Below are 18938 nucleotides of genomic sequence, written 5' to 3'. Positions count from 1 at the left end.
TATACAAAAGCTTACCTGAAAGCTTCCCTCCAAGGTGATCTCCACTCGAGCGAACATCCAAACCTTCTTCGCGTGTGCTGGTCTACTCCACAAAACACGGTTCTTGCCATTCGTAACCACTTCCACCTGTGAGTTAAAAAAAGAGGGGAACGCTACCATCGCAATAAAGAAAAAGAAATGTCTGATCCGTATTTTTACGAGAATTCCATCTCGAGAAGAAACACAAGGAGTGCAAAAAGATTAGTATAGCAGACAGCACTTTTCCTTGCTTCATATGAGTATTTGGCTAAGATTACTTCATTGCACAAGAAAATAAAAGCTTCGTGAGAACATTCTGCAACCACTCGCTGTATTTCACTTAAACTATGCGCGTCTTCTTGTTCTTATGCGCCCACACCTTGGCTGCAGTTGTGCTGTTGCGATTCGTAACTTAGGGAGCCGTTTGTGGCATTCCCTAGTACTGGCTACTTACTTCTTAAAACAGCGCAAAAGACACGGACACAGGCAGAAGTGTCACACACTTAAACCCCAGTCTAGCAAGTTACATTCTTTCCCCTCTTCCATTTCTTCTTTGCATCTATCTCCATATCATTCAATCTTCACTTTTTTTACTAATATATCCTCTCCTAATGTACAAAAATTTTCAAATACTCATCATTCTAAGCCATTTTATGTGAAATCCTGGTCCTGAAGTTCTGAATTTGTCTGTAAAAAACCACGACTAAGGAAATTGAAAGGCGGTTAGTGCGCAAATAAAACAGGGGACGGAATTCACGGCGGACGCCACAAAACGGCGAACAGAGTGGCGGGCAACGCGAAAAGCAGCCAGTCCAACAGAAACGACCTCGTGCAGCGCGGCGGCGATTCGTATTTCTCAGTCATCATTCTAGGCGGCATCATGCGCTGCGCCGTCACGGTGCTAACCTTCGTATACAAACCTAACCAAAGAATAGGAGGTACTGCGGAGCCAACTCCAAAATAAAACTATCCCTAACCCTACTGTCCTAAGCAATGTGTACACGGGTAGATTTAAACCGGAGTACAGTGAATGCGGCGACAAAGCCAATGTCGACCACATCTACTAAAACTGTCCGACAGATCCCCCACCAATATCGCTTCAGAGGCTCACACACCGGACCCGTGGGAGACCTTGCTGCTAAGCTACGACCTGGAAACACAAGTACAGGTAGTGACAAGAGCTAAGAGGTCGTCGCCAGTATCCACTGACGGCCACCTAGCAAGATCAACCAATCAACTCGTTACTCAAGCCGACACTAAAGTTTCCAATCCAATCTCGGTCATATTCGTATATACGGGATCAGCAGTGCAGTCATGGTTCGCTACAAAATAAACAAAGAACGACAGAAAGACGAGAAGAAAGCAAGAAAGGAAGATAGACAGAAAGGAAGCAGAAAGGAATGAAGAAAGTAAGAAGGAAAGGAACAAAGGAATGGGGAAAGGAAGAAAAAATAAAAATAAGGAAGAGGAATAAAAAAGGAAAGAAAGAATTTTTCATTTTTATGACGCCTATAGCTGCCTGAGTGCTTAATCTACGGGGGCAGAAACATATTTTGCTGCACTTCTACCAAATATCAAAATCCATATCACACATTCAGCTTAACGGCGAAATGTCACCAATTTGCTTGCGTGTATGTATGGCGCACTACTTGCTAAGCATTTAAGCTTCGTGCTCACCGCATTTTACATGAAGTTACCCGCGAAAGTGCGACGCTGCCAGACGCTGGTTGCTACTGCATTCCGCAGATGGCTAGGACCCCTGAACCATATCTGCTTAACTCAGGAATATTATTTTAAAATTACTAAACAAGCAAATACCACATACCAAGCCATTTGGCTCTTAGCATCTGCCACGAGTTACGGTGAAGTATAGTGCTTTTTAATTGCAACATTACGCCCTTCGTGGGAACACTGATGTCTAGAACAACGCTGTTGTAGACAACTTTGCTCAGGCATATGCATCTGTATACTTTTGTCAAGAGCGAAGACTTCTTCTTAACTGTCTAGCCTACATTGTTGACGTCATATCTATCTCTCTGCTTTAAAGGATGTTAGCGACTCTGGCAGAATGCTGGCATAAGCTAGGCACTCTGTGGGAAAAAATACGAAGGCTGGGTTTCCCATTGCCTCTCAGCGGAAGGACCATCAACAGCGCTTTTCTACAACATGAATAGTGTACAATGTATAAATGAATCCAAATAACCTGTTTGAGACTTTCTCAGCTTAAAATGAGAAACGGAAAAAGCCACCAAATTCCCGGGCAGTGGTCATCACCATCATCAGCCCACTACGCCTACTGCAGGACAAAGGACTCTCCCAAATCGCCCATTTCAGCCTGCGATATGCCAACTGCGGCCACTTTGTTCTCTCTAAATTCGTAATTTCATCTGCCTGCCTGAAATTTTGCCCTTTCCTCTTAGCCTTAGTTTCACTGGGAATACAGTCACTTACTTTTAACCAGGGTGTCGAACCGGAATTTTTTCGGGTTCGGTTCGGGTTCGGGTTCACGCCTTTCGGGTTCAGTTCCGGGTTCGGCTCCAGAGCAACATTCCGTTCCGGTTCGAACCGGTTCGGTCAGCTCCGAACCGGTTCAAACAGGTTCGAACGGGTTCAGACAAAAAAAGGGCTAAAAGTAGATGGATTTTAATCAACCTTATTATGTTGTTTACTGTTCTGTGTGACACTTATATATTGAATAAAAATATGCAAAATTTTCTCAGCGCAAAATGTAGTCAGTGCACCTACCTCAGCCTACTGTCCGCGGCAAAAAGATAGGAATTCACGGTAAAAGCCGCGAAATAAAATGAACTCAAAATTAAAGTAAAGTGGCTATGCATACTTCAGTATTCATCTGATGAGATATATAAGGAGAAAAGCTGGTGGATTTTGCATCTAAAAAACCCTTCAGCCTGAGCAGTTTCTGAGACTCCGTCGCTCGAGTAATAAGTCTGTCAAGCGAAACTTTTGAGTCGGGAATTGCTCCTACGCAGCATGCTTACACGGGAACCCTCTACGTCACCGTACACTATTGGGAGAGGAAGCTCTCCTTCGTATCGGCAGGTATGTACAGAGAAGGCACTTTTTCTTCGCCACAAAACCAACTTAACAGTCACCCCCTTCCCCATCAATCAAGTTTATTTCAATCACCTGTTGGACAGCGCCTTTGAAGCTTGCGTTATGCATCTCGGACCCCTAAAGCTGTGTCTCCAAAAACACTGCAAATCGTGGCTTCTCACCAGGAACGTGTAAAATTAAGACTTTGGCCTGTGCTCATGTCGTCTCCATCTTTAATTCTGACAAAAAGCGTATGATAATAAAATGCAAGCTTGGGTGGGTTGGTAGCACTTTGTTTCTGTACGGACATATTTAGCAACACCTTCGTTGCAACGTTGCACTGTGACACTGTTGCAAGTGCTGCATTGTGTGAAGAAAAAGGTAAATTAGCTACATAAATTTTGTGACCTTTCTGGGACGCTATCAAAGGAAGCTTATGCGTCAACCAGATTTTTTAATGTGTTGATAGAGTTTGGTGAACCCGTCTTGTACTTTTGGCACGAAAGGACTACTAAACGGGGTCAAACCCAACCACGAATCTTGTGTGAAACCTCGGAGTAACTCGGGTAAACTCGAGTTAGTTCGGACCAGCGTCGCGCCAGCTGTAGCCAATGGGAGGAGGGAGTAGCGCCAGCTTCCGCTGAGTGGATAGAGGGTGTGGAGATGAAGAACGAGAAACGCGGTTAGGCGATTTAGCCCACGTAGTCTATACTTCGTGTTGTCCATGTTTCCGAGCGCTGCAGTCTTCATGATGAACAACCAACTTGGCCAATCAGCTACCCTCATCGAGAAACGAGATTGTGTGCACTTGCAGATGCCAGAAATATGAGGCGCGGAATTATCACATCATTTCGCATGTCTACTCGGTTTAACTACTGTAAAAGCCTATCACGTTTTTGTCCACCAACTAGATTCAAGGTATTTAATTTTTCAAAACCACAAACGACCCCTTCCCGGCCGCTGTGCTTATCGGGTGATTAAATCCTCATATGTCTTTTCTGGACATGGCCGTGAGAAAATTTTGCGCTGATACATTCGGTTTCCTCTCCGCTTTTTCTTGTAACGCCTGTACGGCCTCTCGAAATGCAGATGAGAAAGGTTCTCATCGGTCATTACTTCTTCGTATAAACGTGCAGCCTTACCTAGCCTTTCTTTTTTGGACTTCAAAGCGTTTTTTGGACCAAACGCGTCAGTAGAAAAACTTTTTTTCGACTTACGCGCATAGGCCGTGCATCGTTCCAAGGGACGTTTGTGCCACCGTCAGTGAATTGCTACCGGTGCTACCAATAAAAACTATTTGTGTTCGTTTGACAGAAACTGCAGGAGACTCTTAAAAAGGACATTAAGATCACGTCTTACACTATAACATTTCTTCTTGTGATGAAAGACGCTGAAATTTCGTGTGAACTTTTCGTGTTAATAGGACTGCTTATCGTGTGGAAAAGCCGCATGATGGATGAACACGCAGAAACACCGCTTTCAACGAGGTCACTGTTCAGAGTACAGTGCATTTTAGCGCAGGAGATACATGCTGCGCAAGTTAACCCTCCAGATTGGTTGCCGCTTCTTCGTGTGCGCCTACCGGAATTTTGATGCGCAGGCGGAATAAGGAAGTGATGGTGGCGTGAGGGCGCATGCCGAGATCGCTGAATTCGGCCCAGTCAAGTAAGGCAAGAGAAAGTCAGGGAGGTTCGTGATATTCCATAAGACAAAAGAAAAACAAGCTTCGGAGATGGCCGAGTAGATTAAGCCTGATGACATCGTCATCATCATCATCACCAAAGGCGTCAGAAAATCGAAGCTTCCCTGTTGCGCCGCGACTAGTTCGAATCCCAATAGGGGTTGTGTGTTTTGTGTTTGTATGTATGTGTGTGTGTTTGTGCGTGTGTGTATGTGTGTGGCGTGCGTGTGTGTGTGTGTGTGTGTGTGTGTGTGTGTGTGTGTGTGTGTGTGTGTGTGTGTGTGTGTGTGTGTGTGTGTGTGTGTGTGTGTGTGTGTGTGTGTGTGTTTGTGTGTGTGTGTGTGCGTGGGCGCGTGTGTGTGCGTGCGTGCGCGTGCCTGTGCATGTCCGTGGGCAGCCTCCTCCCTTGATGCACACTGGACACTTGCGCACTTCGGTGGACGCACATCCGGGCACTCAGAGGTTAAAATGGCTGCTGATTTAGCATTGCCAAGCACGGAATATTGTGAAAAAGCACGGTTTTTTGCAGGTGCACATAACCGCCTCGTACCATAAAGCGCGATAGAGGTGTCCACTGACCCATGCAGCCAGTTACGCGCCTTTCCTTTCCTAAATATCACAGGTTAGGCCATCCGGCTACTAAGCCGGAGTTGCTGGGATCGAACCCGGCTGCGGCGGCAGCGTTTCGATGGAGGCGAAACGCAGGCGCGCGTGTGCTCTGCGATGTCAGTGCACGTTAAATATCCCTCTAGGTGGTCGAAATTAATCCACAACCCTCCATTGCGGCGCCTATTTATTCCTTTCTCCTTTTCCTCCCACCTTGCTCTCTTCCCTTACGGCGCGGTTCGGGTGTCCACCGAGATAAGTGAGACAGCAGTTACTGCGCCATTTACTCCCTCTAAACCCCCCCCCCAAAAAAAAAAAACAAAAAACTAGACCTTCCCGCTGGTTTTGAGACAGGAAAGGTGCATAACTGCCTCAATTGGTGGACGCCACCGTCTACTCACAGCTGGATCGAGGCGTCCAATGACCCAGTGAGCCAGCTGCACTTGCGAATGTGAGGCTTGACGCACACAGCTACACATCCCTTAAGCCTTGAGAAAACGGTTGCGTAAGCCGTCGCCAAAGCATTCTACAGAAGAACGCCTACAAGCATAAGCCTCTCATCTGAGACACCAACAACACAATGCGACACCGAAAGGCAGATACCAGCTACAAGCGCACGTCAGAGAATTCAAGATCCAGCAGCCCGAGAACACGTGACGAAGCCGTCCACTAACGATTGCATTTTTTTATATACATAAGCAGAAAAATTTCAGCGCATCGGCGTAACACAATCATTTCATCACAGCTGCATTTCATTGGAATAGCACCTTTCTGGACCTAATCATTATCGCATGCCAGCGAGCGAATGCATATCCGCATTGCCCCTTTGCGTAATAAATTTTTTCCTTAAGTATCTCTACCGCTGCTTACAAGCCCGTCTTTCATTGCTTATTTCCATCGCGTGCAACGAAGAATGTTCAGACACTGAACAAAAAAAAATCTGTACCCATTTATACTTCCTCTATTTTGTAATAACAGTAGTAGTATTTGCAGTTTAACGTGTCGAAGCGACATGGGGGGCTAACAGGCACGCCGTATTGGAGGACTCAAGATGAGCGTAGACCAGCTGGGGTTCTTCAACGTGCGCTCACATCGCACGGTACATGCGTGTTTTTGCATTTCGCCGCCATCGAAACTCGGCCTCCGCGACCGGGATCGAACCCGCGGCCTTGGGATCAGCAGTCGGCCGCCTCAGCCACCGAGAGATCATGAGGGGTCTTATTTAGTATCTGCTGTCTGAGATAACGAATACCTCCGAGAGTAAATGTTGCACAATGTGGCTAGGTCGTTGCGCCTGTGTTTTATATATTTATGCTACATGACACAAAGAAAGGGAGGCTATTCTCACTAGGTTGTTTATGAGTTAAAGCAGTGCTAACAATTTGATTAAAACCATACGCACTGATGTAAAAAGGAAGGCAGTAACAAACTCAAGATTTCACATTAATCTGGAGTATAGTATTCATAAGAATTGCCGAAAGCGCATTGCGGAGGCGCCGAAAAATCCATTCCTGGACACAAGACCTCCTTGAGTGTTGTTGTCGCATAGACTGGATGTCATTTTCGCTCTGCCTAACGCGAACAGATTTCGGTGGACGAATCTGCGCGCGAGTACATCTTATTTTGACTAAAAAAGAAATAAAAGCACGCCGGGTTGCAAAAAAAGTGTAGCTGAACCGAGTCCCGAACCGGTTCGGAACGGTTCCTTTCAATCGTTCTGGTTCGGGTTCAGTTCCAAGATGGCGAAAAAAATATGGGTTCGGTTCGGTTCCGGTTCCGGGTGAAAATTCGGGTTCGGTTCCGGTTTCGGGTTCAGGTTCGGTTCCGGTTCGACACCCTGCTTTTAACGCCCATTGTTTATTTTGCGCTTATTCTTAGATCTCTGCCCATGCACATTTCATGACTTCGATTAGGATGTTATTATCCCTCGTTTCTTCTCTCACTCAATCTGTTCTCTTCATGTCTCATCACGTGACGTCGTGTATTTTCTTTACAGGTCTCACAGCGTAGTCCTCAATTTAGGTTCCGTCGTTTCATTAGCGTTCACGTTTGTGCCCCTTAGGTGAACACTTGTAAGGTACGCAAGTTATATACTTTTCTCTTTAGACTGGCAAACTATATTTCGTGATATGAGAGTGCCTCCTAAATGCACTCCATCCTATCCCTATCCACCTTGTTATTACACTCTCGTGTCCATAATCTACGGTCCCCACCTATTATCAGTAGATGTATTTCCTTAAATTTAACGCTATGCTCCCTGTCACAAACCCAGCAGAAAATGGTCAACCGAACACTCGGCGTTTTTTGTTGTCGCCACACTGCATGCGAAATTAAGGACAGAAAATACTTCTAATATTAGCCACACACTATCTCTCAGCTGTGTTTTCACAAGGTAAAAGAACGCTGAGCGCTTTTAGACGTCCGCAACAAGGCCAATTTACACCACCCTGTACTCCTGTGCAAGAATCGTACACTCAGTACGCGGGCACTTTTGTAATCAATCTAAAAGGCATCTAAAAATGCGATTTTTCATACAATTTTTAAAGCAACCGCCGCATCTGATAGCGACTGGCCAATCTTGCAATCATCTCCAGAACTGCATACCCCCTGACGCAAATCGGCCTTCCGAAAATAATGCAAGCGCTACTCTTAAACCCGCCTCACCTGTAGATATGCTGAAGACCTCCTGTACGACATATACCAGAATTCAAAGCACTGCGGTTCTCCGTCGCCTGTCCACTTAGGGCTGGTCGCCTCAGACCTACCCACTGTCGGTGGGTGCGGTGTAACACTTAGTACGTGGTCTGGAATGGAAACGAAAGGTAGCACTCGAAAGGGCGAGCCACTGTAGTCCGTTCTCATCTCTAAAATGAGCTACCACACGACACAGGAACACACGAAATTATTGCAATCTCACAATAAAAGATTTCTGTATCTAAAGCGTGTTTAGCGTTCGAGGCAACTGGCTTGCCTTCGTGGGAGGTTCAGAAGGCCTACCCTGCTCACATATTCAACAATAAGGGCACTCCGACTTGCGTTAGTTTCTGCCGTTTTTGTGTAAATGCAACTTCAGGGTCCTACGAACTGCTGATGCAGATTTCAGGGGACAGGTGGGCATATTAGAGTCAATTAGTGATGGCACCAGAAACGTGCTTTACACACACGACGCCACTGCGTCCTCCTTTGGTTGATACTCGACTTGATGGTACTCGAGAACGTTTACGATTATCTCGAGTTACCTTGCCAGCTTCTATCATATTGATAGCAATAAAGTGACATTAGTGCGTTCGCGGCAGAGTATTACGCACTCGATGACAACAATGTGTTCGAGGATGTGTAGGCATTTCTCATGGCAAAAATATCAAGTTGCGACATATTCCAGTTTATTGCCTGTAAAATTGCTGGTGTTTTTTTCTTTGAAATGAGGAAGCAGGCACTCCTCAGTCTGATAAGCGGGTAGAAGGGTGCAGTCGGTATCGTTTTGGCAATTCTTCATGTTTTTTCTTTATTTAGAATGTGGTGTGGCGCCTCTTCGAGTAGCGCAAGTAACAAGCACTTTTATGTCTGCAGTAACTGTCGGGTGCCTTACCGGCCTAACGCGCTCAGCAGCATCGATAGTTCAGATTTTTTTGTCTATGACTGACGCTGCTGCGATCTAAGGTGATATCAGTGTAGCCTGTTTTTTTTTTTTTTTTACTCTGCGACTCGGGCCATGATCTCATCTTTTGTGCCTATAAAGTTTCTGAGAACTGCACCTGCGACTCAGCCGTTTAAGCTTCGATTCTGATTGGCTGCACCAGCAGCTGCTCGTAATGCCCTAGAAAATCATTGCTTCCGCTACATTCAAAGGACAGGCGCTCGCGTTCTGGACAACTACTATGCGCGGAAACCATTGATCATCTCCTTTGAGCCTGTGCGAGCTTCGATGCTTCTCTGCAGCGCACCGGTAGGGGCCGCCATTCATAGCACATTTTCTTATTGTTCGCGACATTTTAGACCGTTACCGATGTCTAGCTCCCGCCAACCTCTCAATGATGGTCAACTAGGTCATCGGCTGTCATAGAACCCTTTCATCGCAATTCGCTGTGCACCCCTTTCGGAACTAAAGGGCTCTACGCTCACCTTGCATCACCAACGACCGGTAAAATGGTATGTATTATTGCTGATGCGTTAAGGAGGGTTTTGTGCGCCAAAGTCTTTTGTGACTGTTTCGCTTTTGTTGGTTGCGGCACGTGCACATATTTCAGGTGGTTGATTACCTGACGATTTAAATACTTTATGCATACATTAGATGATGTGCGGTCACGAATTCTGACAAGTAAAATTTTTATTACTCATACCGGCAAGGCAGCGTAAAACGGAGGTGAGGACATGGCGAAGCTTTACAGAACGTTTCTTGAGTGGCACCCAAAATTACAGCGTCAGCAGTTAGTCGGACAGCAGAGAAGCTCGCTCTTACAGGCTCAGAAAAAGCAGACGGAACGCATAGGTGTACCGTATGAAGCGTTATTCGCAGTTGGTTTTTAAGCCCTGCAGTCTATTACACGTCAATCTTTTGTGGTTACAAAAGAGCCCAAGAGAGCGTAAACGAACCGAAGAATGAGTGCGCTAACTTTCCACGCAGGTGAGGAGCGCATAGGTGAAAGAGGAACAAATTCTTTCTGTTGACAGAATAGGCCACATCTGGAGCCACTCTAATTGCCTTGTTTTTGAGCCCAATTTTGCCTGTGGTATTGAATTATGTTCGCATGAATCATTGCCGTTTCCTTCCGTATCATAACCACAAGGCAGACAAACTGAAACTTAGGCACTTCCTCCTTGGTCTAATAATTGCAACGGAAAGGTTTAGTAACGGGGGCGTGTGGTGAATGGTAAGTTGTTTCCTCAACTTTGTCTTTGACGAAAGTTGCAGATTACAAAGGAAAGTGCGCTAAGAAGGCAGGCCACCTGACTAAAAGAAATGCTATCAATTTTTTTGCTGATATACGCAACTATACTAATAGGCAATGCAATATATTCGTGGTTTAATACTAAAAACCCCATAGGCACTCTACGATCCCAGAGCTGCTGTTATTGGTAAAAGTAGTACCTTAAACATACCAGCGTGCACTCTAGCGGTAGGTACAGCCGCAGGCAAAATCTTTTTCGCAAAAACAAACGATGCCTCAGTAGTCCGTAAGGCTTGCTTTATTCGCGCGGGGTACTACTCTGCAGAGAAACGGTATGAATCGAATGCGTACAATCACCCTGTGAACGCAGAAGTGTACCTCTTCTTAAACAAGAGCATGTGCCTCAGAGCCAGGTTTGGTCTAACAGGTAACTCAGTCGCCGAATTTCGCGCTGTCCAGAGTGAATATGTCATTTTCACCTCTACATACACATGGAAGACCTAATTCACTATCAGTAGTCATATGTCTAGAAATCTAAAGGCTATGATGTCAAGAAAAACTGAGTGGCGTACCTAAAATTTGAGCTCCTAATACAGGGTCTCTGGCGTATATTCCAAGGCGCTTCCACTCTCCGGTCAATTTCCATCCGCAGTCCCCAGACTCGAAATCGCAGAACCCTGCGGCACCATCATCCAGTAGCCATTCCTATTGATTTTGATTTCATTTGATCCATTTCAACAAACAAAACGTTACAATGACTCTGAGGGAAACAAAGGCAAATAGCTGCTCAGTGGCAGCTTGTCAGGCCCCAAGTTCAGTTACAATGGATGCAGCAGGGCCGATAGAATTATTACGAACAAGAACAAAAAAGCCAAAGAAAAACTTATACAACATTTAAAAATTTTTATGCGGAATGCAAGACTACACAGTGAAGAGCATAGGAACATTTCATACAAATTTATAGCAGGACAAATGAGTACATTGTTATTATACTGCCTAAGATCACTGTGTAACTTTGGCAACCTGTGGAATAACTTTTGTTGGCCATAAATAGTTCGCAAATGAGGAGCACAACAAGTCTTTCGGGCTCGAGTTGCATAGGGTGCTGTGCCTTTTGTGAGACTAGCGAGAGAGCTAAGAATTCCAATGTTATTTTTTGCATCTTTTCTGCAAGTTAAAACAAGGCGATGGTTTACTGAGGAAGGAAATTTTAGGGCTCTAAGCGCACGGAAGAGAAGCAGAATGAAAGTCCTGAGGCTTATTGCATATGACGCGAAGAACTTTCTTCTGGACTACAAGCAACTTAAAATTTTTTTTAGTTTTGGTGTCCATACAAACCACAGAAATTAGGATTACTGAATATATATATATATATATATATATATATATATATGTATAGAAAAAGAGAGAGAGAATATGGCAAGGCATTCCTCTTGAAAGCCGCCTCGGTGGCTGATTCGTTATGGTGCTCGTCTCTTGACTTACAAGAGGCGGGTTCGAACGCGGACGTGGAGTCATTTCGATGGAGGAGAAATGCTAGAGCCCCGTGTACTGTGCAATGTCAGTGCACGTTAAAGAACCCCAGGTGGTGAAAATTTTCCGCGGCCCTCCACTACGGCGTCCCTGATAGCCTAAGTCGATCTGGCATGTTAATTCCATAAACTAAAACGAAACCTTCTTCTTGAGTCGTAAGCATAGCATGGAGTTTTATATAAACTGCAGCACAGAGGCCTAATTCCGCCAGAGAAATCCCATTTCTATTTTCTTCTAACAGCCTGTCGCGGAGTAGCCGAAAAACTAAAATAACTTCACTAGTCTCCCTTCATCTCTAATGCCCAAACTTATCAAGTGCTCCTCTTTTTCTTTCCTCGTAATCTCATTCTAAGATGGAACTGCACATTTGCCTGGAGCACTACGCACACTGCGCAGTTCCCCTTTCGTTGCTCGTATCGCAGCCAAATTTGAACTAATTCATTCTTCTTCTGTAGTGCACGTTCCTTTATTTCCGAATATCAAAGCCGCGTATCTTATAACCATACCTTGCCGTACTGGGAATTCGTCTATTTTTCATACAGGCAAGTACTAATAGGATGAATCGATTACATACTTTCCTTTTCAACGATATCCGCTCAATCCTGTTCATAGGCCTGGGAGATCAGCTCATTGCAGAGCAAGCTTTGCTTGTTTTCCTCATACCTCTTTGGCTTGCCAAATCGACGTGGCCTAACTAAGCAGCAAAAATGCTGGTCCCCGCTTCTTCCATAGCTAATTCCCTATTATTCGTCAGAAAACTCTCCTTCGAAATCGTTTTTAGTTCGCGATTATTTTTAGCCCGTTTTGCAGTTCGCATTTCTCAACACACTAAACAGTGCAAATTGAACAATGCGCACCTGCTGCGTGTGGAGGAAGAGTGGCATACTTGAAGAAAAAGAAGAAGCATGAATCTAGGCAGAAGGTGACAAACAGCCAAGATCTTAGGTTTCTTTGCAGCTCCAGTTATCGATATAGCCCCTCGCGTTTAATATAGCCGGCTTACATAAAAATATATAAGCAGACCCCACGATGAACACTACCCAGAAGGGGACATGCCGAGCGGCAATGATGTAGCATGATGATTGCGTTGTTACCTGCTAAACATGCACTAGAATGCTACACTGCAACATTCTCCTCTCTCTATGATCAATTACCACACTACTGCATCTCCCCACGAAAATGCAGCGGTCATAAACCTCGTCATGCACGCTGTCGATCTCTTCCATGGTGTTATACATGAATGAGTAATAATTTCTTTCATCATCAAGCCTCACATTTTTTCTTCTTATTGTCAATCTTCAATCTCGTATACCTGCCGATGTCGCTATCAAAATGAGAAGACAGAAAATAGTGGGCGGCGTACTTGTGCTGTCGCTGAGAGGTCCGCATACACCTGGCGTCAAGCGCAACAGTCCGAGTGCAATGACCCCCCGAAGCACGTCAGGTATACTCTCCACGTCAAACACGAGCTGCGTTAGCAGAGCAGAGCATAATCATGGTGAACCAGGCACGGTGCCTTGCGATGTCTCATTCGAAGCGATGAACAAATATTTTATAGGTTACTTGTTCAGAGCATACTTAAAAATCATCCAGCCACTTGTTATTTAACCAACACGTTCTATGGCGCGGCTGGGCTCTCCTTCCCTACGCTCCATTTCATACATCACGTGCAACGCTGTCAATTCCAGCGTCCTTGTTAGCGCTGTCTACATCCGCGATCAAAGAGTAGTGCGCTCCTTGTGGTGAGCGAAAAGCAGTGAATGCTTTGCCTGCAAGCTTATCCCATAACACATTCGTCACGAGCTTGAGTAAATGCGCTTTTATTGGTGACGACAAGCTGTCACCTTATCGTGTCGTTGTTCTCCCGACACACAGGTTGTTCTTTCCGAGTAAGCTCGACTGAGAGCGGCTTCGGACAAGGAAACATCGTCGAAATCTTAGATTAGGGGGTTTGAGTGCCATGCACTAAAAGAAATGCCCCTGCTCATCGCCGAACATTAATCCTCACGAGCAGCGTGCTTTCTACCCTCAGATGGTGTTCTCCCAATCATTCACTAAGGGTGCATGTCACTGCGCCAGCAACGCGACGTGGCAGCAAGGATGGATGCTACAATTTCATTTTCTCGAGAGCTTTAACCTAAGCTACATTAAGCATGCTTACCCTCCATTCTACTAAAACAAGTGAAACAATATTGTTGAAACGTCAACGCAATAAAAGTATGCCGAAGACTCCCTGCAGCTCTGTAGAAGTTCAGTTGCAGAAAAGTGCACTGTTTATTTCTTTAACGCCTGGTCCTCCTTAGTCGAAACTTCGTGTTTCAGAGATGTTTGTAGAACGTGCGCGAAACACAATGACAATCAAACGGGCTGGAAGTAGAACAACAAGAAAACAGGTCTCGTCCTGTCTGTTCTGACATCCGTGTACACGCTGTTTTCGCAAAAATCACCTACCAACTAACTCGGCTTACTGTTTAACTGGAGTTCATTTTTTACTAGATACTTTGGCAGTATTATGGGCACCATAAAAGAAACCGTTGTAATGTTTGTGCACAGTGGGTACCAATGATACTTGTAATAGAAAGCACAGATATTCCAGCAGCGTTGTAGCTTGTTTCAAGTTATATGCCGCGGGATCTCGTATTTGCCCAACGAGCAACTCAATCAGCACAGCCGAGCTCAGGTTACCGAGATTGCAGCTTCTCTACCCTATTTCAAGTTTAACCGCCTGCGAGGCAGGCATACGCGCAACTGCAAAGAAGTGTCAATCCGCACATGTGTACTGTAACAACCAAAGTGCAAGAAAAATCGGACGCATATTTTACCTTGCTATGTGGGGCGTCGAAACTGACTGTGCGCCGCACGATGTACCACCTGTCGGCCGTCGTACGGTTCCATTGGTGGAACAGCTTCGAAGAATATTCCCCGTTTCCGGATGAGCTGCCGAGCCTTATAAAGCTAAGTTTCAGCGTCATGCTTCGGCCACCGAACATGTGGTACCAGAATGAGAAGCAGGCTGGTGTCCCCTGCCTTGGTACAGGAGCTGAGGACAACCGACCGCGGCGGCCGTTTCTTTCCAGGTCCACTGGTGTAATGCGCACGATCTGGCTTTCTTCCAGGCCCGCTTTAAAGTATTCATCAATACAAAATTAAAAAACAGACACAAGTGCACAGCGAACAATTAAAATGCCTATTCAAAGCTCAATAACATTTGTTATGTTTTATTCCGGCCTCTATTCTTCAGTCTATCTATATCAACGAACATAGTAAACATCACTGACCAAGCATCATGTTGTTTTGTGCAGGTAGCACAAGTATTTTTCTTTCCGCAAGTGACTGCGGTTTTCTGTATCGGCTTTTGATTTGTTTTTCCGACACAGAAAGAAGCAACTTCGACATACTGATCATTTAAGAACATTGGCGTGCCTAACGTCGAGCGAAAAACTACCTCATACAATACGTCACTCCCGGTGGCAGATTAAAAATCCTACGCCAAATCATGTACTGCAAATGATCGCTTACCAGCTAACTAAAAACCTTAATATGCTACATCATAAAAGTATTGATAAATTAGTACGTCGATTGATAATCTTTTCAGGTATTTCCTGCGTTTGAATGAATAGTCTCGTTGCAGTTTCTTTTTTTTATTATTCTTGCGATGTGTCCCACACTAGTTATTTTAACCGTGTTTTGGTGTTACTGCGATGTTGTCACCTGAAATATATCCGATGTTACTCTGATGTCATTGTACATGTAGAGGCTGAGGGCTCACCAAGACCTTCAGGCTTTTTTCTCGGCCCTGTTCATCCTTACGATGAATAAACCGCTGGTAATAATTATATTATTATGATTATTATTTCGGTTCTTAAAACACTTCAAACAAACCACGTTAAATAATTTTATCCATTCACAAATTTTATAAATACAAGGCTAGGTCATCGATACAGATGCTGCTGCCCTTGGCTTTCTGAAATAGTACTGATAAACTACTAATAGTAATAATCAGGCTGCCTGTACTGTGCAAATTAGAATGCGACATTTGATTTTAAAAAATGCTGTCGTCTTGTGTCCCCTCTGCTCAAGACTCTCTTGCACTCGGGGTTGCTATGCTGAAACGTGAGAATATCATGAACACGTTGGAAGTGTTGTAGTCCTCAAACATTTCCACTCCCTTATGAATGGTCGAAATTTGCTTGAGTAAGGTGTGTTGCTGGGCGAGTAAGCTATAAAAACAAGACGAGTAAGCTATAAAATATATAATAAGTCGAAATTAGCTATAAAAAATGCCTGAATTGCTTGAGAGAAGGGCCAAGCCTATATTTCTAAGCTTTTGACGCTAGGAAAACCGAGCACCAGGACGGGGAAAGAGTGCCAATTTAGTAACGAATTCCGGGTCTTGCAAAAAAAAGTTTGGCGCGTTATGATTTTCGAACCGACGGCTGGTACACGCCATTTTAGTTACGACTACCAAATGTAGGACGGTAAGAAGTTCGAGATTTAATTTCTTGTTATGATGCTTGTAGATAAATATTAATGATCCTCCACTGTAAAGTACCATTCCCAAATATCGGCAGTAAACAAAGCAACGGCGAGATGGTGTAAAATTAAACGACAGGGGAGAAATATGTTTATCAAAATTTTCAATGCACAGAACAGCTCCTACTGAACCGCGTGCTCCCTTTTCCAACTCTTTAGTTTCGAACTACATCAAATCCTACTGATTCGTCTCTATGCACATCCCGACTATTGGCTCAACACCAATATGGGCATTACCATTTCACAGTGTAAATAAAGGCAATGTAACTGAAAGTGATTACCTGGATGAATCCCGGTACCTGCATCCTTTCGTATTGGTAGAGGGCCCAGCCTGAGCATGTTAAAAGTATCCTCAAACCAGCCTGTCACTGCGATCCCCTCTGATCGCCAGTAGCAGACGTCGTGGTCCCATGTGTCGAAATTGCAGCTCATTAGGTCCACTGAATTGAGTAGAGCGAAGCAAATCCCAAGGCAGCAGCGCATGGCGAACATCGTATGGACCGACATAGCAGTTGCGTATGACATCGAAGAAAATTTAAAAACATATATCTGTGTCCCACTGAGAACAGACAACAATATCAGGCACTGACATCTTCAACGCGTGATACGTCCTTTTTCTAAAATTGCCTTGCGATATGCGATGACGTGTCACCTCAGCGTGAAACTCATGAATGCATCGATATGCTTCGTGAATATCGAAAATGTGTCGGACGACACCAAAGCCGAGACCACATATGCATACGCAGTGATGATGTGTGTTCTTGACTGGCCTCCTTATTTGCAAACTTTAAACTCTCGTAGGCGGCTGCTCGCATGACGCAAGCTTTTATTGTTATTCGTTTTGATCAATAACGACGTATTGACAGGTTATAATTATTTCGAAGCTCCTAGATTTTGCCTACAATATCGTGAAGGAATGTTTCCTCCTTCATTTACATGCGTTGCTACCCAAGTGATTGGTATTGGCGTGTCTACAATAGTAAAATATTGACGGAGGCTACGTGGTGCCTGGTGTAGGAATACGTACTCAGGCGGGAATAAACTCACGGTCACCATGAAAGCCACAGATACCGGCTCCATCTGTTGCACATGGGTTTCAATGTTTTTCTGTCCCTATTGGTGCCACTGCATCTAATCCTTCAAGAAGCCAATAGGTTCCCATTGGCTGTTCTGATAGGCCTTTTTGATTCGGTGCGCATATGCCGTTTTCTGCGCCTTTCGTGGGTTTTGTCTGCATACGTGTCGTTTTCTTAACATTGTCCTCTATTCTTGCCACTAGGACCGTTTAATTTCATTACGCTCATAATAGATATTTGTCCGATAGTTTTCGCCTAGTATTCTGCCGCCCCCTCCTGCGTCCGGTGTCAAAGCTCTGTTTTGACATACGAAGTTTTTTTTTTCACTATTGCACTAGGACGCCCTTTTTTCTCATTGTTTGCGGCGTTGCAAGTGCCATGAATTATACTTTTCCTACCCAGTATCGGGTAATGAAACACAGCAGTCACCTGCGGTTAACGGTTCAGCACCGCGAGGCCTCGTCTCGCATACGTCATGTCCCACGGGTCCAATGTCATCGAGTGCGATGTACGCTGGCGTTGATGTCGGCCCCATATTCCCACGGATGGAGAGCTTAAAAAGAGGAAAGCGGAATTTTCTCTGCTGATTTCAACCATCTCTAGCTCCACTTACATAGAGAACAGTACTCTGAATGGAAGCACACTTCTATATCAGGCGACAAAGCGATTTTTGGCCTTTAATGCCGAAAATGGCTCCTGATTTTTGCCACGGGAGTATCGTCTATGCCGGCAGCACTGTGCTTCCATTCTGCTCCAATATCTGGCTTCCGAGAAAGTAGGCAGGAAGGAAAGTGGTTTTACGTCAAAATACTGAAAACTAACTTCCCACAGTTCTTCCAGGACATAATGAATTGGGGCTTCTATTAAGGAACTCAATACAGTGCCAAAAGGAACGCACCATTTGCGTTTACATTCCTCCTCAGGAAAAGTAATTTCGGTATTCACCAGGTGCTAGTAATTTACATGGTCGTCTTATATCAATTGCATATTTTGTGGCGAAGACAGTCCATGAAGAGAGCAGGATTTGTATATACCTTCTCTCAGGTACAAGCAGAACGTCAGAACTTGCCCTCCGTATCCAAAAAAAAAAGAGGTCGCAATCGAGGCCGAAGCGCAACGCGCCTAGGTCACCATTAAAGGCGCGAGAAATATCGATGTGCTGAGTATCAGTAAACAACAAAACTAATTTACTGATAATTGCCAATACGTGGTTTTGGTTAGTTGGGCGACATATGCTCGCAGGCTTGATGGCAACCGAAGGCGGTTAAGATGGGTGAATGGCTGTTCATCTTTGTCTCCTGGTGCCTTGTCTGTCCTGCCTCGCAGCTCAGGTCGAACTCTTAACAGGGATACCAGGTGCCATTTTTCCAACGTATACCTTTAAGCCGGCTCTTCATGGCTCAAGAGTACCGCCAACAAGGTCAGTTAATCAGTGCACAGGAACAAAATTTTTAATTTTTTTAAACTATACCGATTGGTGCTCATTTCAGAGGTCTTCGCTGATGGCAGGATTTGTTGCCGGCTGTCTTGCGCTCTTCGATTACTAGT

Source organism: Amblyomma mixtum, chromosome 1 (genome assembly GCF_055824585.1).
Source record: "Amblyomma mixtum isolate Tamu chromosome 1, ASM5582458v1, whole genome shotgun sequence".
NCBI lineage: Eukaryota > Metazoa > Arthropoda > Arachnida > Ixodida > Ixodidae > Amblyomma > Amblyomma mixtum.
This window is presented reverse-complemented; position numbering follows the sequence as displayed.